This window comes from Uranotaenia lowii, chromosome 3 (genome assembly GCF_029784155.1).
Source record: "Uranotaenia lowii strain MFRU-FL chromosome 3, ASM2978415v1, whole genome shotgun sequence".
NCBI lineage: Eukaryota > Metazoa > Arthropoda > Insecta > Diptera > Culicidae > Uranotaenia > Uranotaenia lowii.
In genome coordinates, this window is record NC_073693.1 from 112565996 (window position 1) to 112567905 (window position 1910).

General features: G+C 44.1%; 1 non-coding gene across 1 annotated transcript; it reads right to left on the minus strand.

Moving 5' to 3' along the window:
- Positions 1-262: 262 nt before the first annotated feature.
- On the minus strand, positions 263-367 carry LOC129758830 (U6 spliceosomal RNA). Its single transcript, XR_008740078.1, has one exon. It is a non-coding gene; the product is annotated as a U6 spliceosomal RNA (small nuclear RNA).
- Between the last annotated feature and the right edge of the window lie 1543 nt (positions 368-1910).

The following is a 1910-nucleotide window of genomic DNA, read 5'->3' on the forward strand; positions in this document are numbered from 1 at the left end:
TCAGGTTTACCCTCTTTCGAGCAATACGAGGGAAACCAGACAAAGGTGATGGTAAAGCACGTTTTGATAAAGCACTCAAGCTATCTCGTATCTTCTCGAAGAAGTATGGCGAGTGCTTTCCCGGTTTTATTGAGTGGATTGCTTCAACAGAACTCCGACTATCCGTTATAGCAGTGACTAACAGGCCTTGAAGCGATACTGTCCAAAACTCAATGAATTGCTGCTAACTCCGCTACATGAACAGAGCATGGTGACTGCAGGGAAAAATGTGGAACGCTTCACGATTACGCGTGTCATCCTTGCGTTGGGGCCATGCTAATCTTCTCTGTATCGTTCCAATTTTAGCAGCCGAAGCTAAGACAATGTCAAATGACTTAAAAATGCTTAAAACATCGAAATCTGGCGTTATAATTTTAAAAAAAATTTTTTTTGACAAAAATTGATTTTAAAATTTCAAAAATCGCCATAGAAGGGTGGGGGTTTGAAAGGAAATTTTCCGGAAAACCATCCTTTAATGGAAAACCGACTAATGTAAATTATTTTTCGGTGAAACACCCGATCTAAACGATACATGCATTTCTAGGCAATGTGGCATCAAATCTCTAGATGAGTCGAAACTGCAGCATTTGGAGGGTTTTACGTAAGTTTTTAAAATGCTGGATTTTGGAAGATTTTGCCGAATTTTATTCGCATCTTTTGTCAAATTTTGTCTATCACCTCAAGTTTTTGTGATCTGACGTTTGGAACTTTAAAAAATGATCAACCTTTGATAACTGATGAACTTCTCCTGCATGCCGCCAAAGATGATTCTTAACACTCGTTGCTCTAATCCCCTGAGTGTGTGCAGATGCCCTCAAGCAATATCCACGTCTCGTGCGTACAAGTCAGCCAAAGCAGCCACCCGCTTACGATATGCGGAGATGGAAAAGACAGTTAAACGAGCTTGTAGACGAGACAAGAGAGCCTGGACAAACTCCCTAGCCGAAGAGGGAGAAAGAACCGCCGCCAATGAAGATATCCGATTACTTTTCTCGCCGCCTCAGTGGTGCAAGGACTAATGCAAGAATGCCGCTGAAAGACCAAGCAGGTCAGCTATTGACCGATCCAACAGATCAGCTCAAACGATGGACTGAGCACTTCGAACAACTCTTCCGAGTCACGAATAGCGATGGCCAACAGAACCCGCAGCTTGAAGCGCCAACAGTAAGTCGCATAAATGGCGTCAACTCGGAAGCGCCCTCGCTGGCTGAAATAGAAGCGGCAATCAAAAACATGACATCCAACAAAGTACCTGGGATCGATTGCATCCCTGCTGAAATGCTGAAAGCCGACCCTGCCCTGTCAGCACAAATGTTGCACCGTCTTTTCGCTGACATCTGGGATACTGAAACATTCCCGGCCGATTGGATGCAGGGTATCCTCGTAAAGGTCCCGAAGAAAGGAGACCTGACAGATTGCGGTAACTGGCGAGGCATAACGTTGATCTGTACAACCCTCAAAGTACTCTGCAAAGTGATCCTGAACAGGATCCAGGAGAAAATCGACGCTACACTCCGATGTCAACAAGCTGGATTCCGATCCGGACGATCATGTGTGGACCACATCGCTACGAATCATACTGGAACAAATAAACGAATACCAGGACTCTCTTCTGCTGGTTTTCGTTGATTTCGAAAAAGCATTCGACCGACTTAACCATGAAAATACCTGGGTGGCTCTAAGGCGAAGAAGAGTACCAGAGAAACTAGTCCATCTCATCGAAGCACAATACGAGGCGTATTACCGACTTTCTTTAACTCTTATTCGTGACCAAAATGTTTTCGATTCTCGACATATCTGACCATAACGCTTGACATGTGACACAATTATGACATTGACTCTCTGCAAGAATTATCTTGCCGCTCAAAATA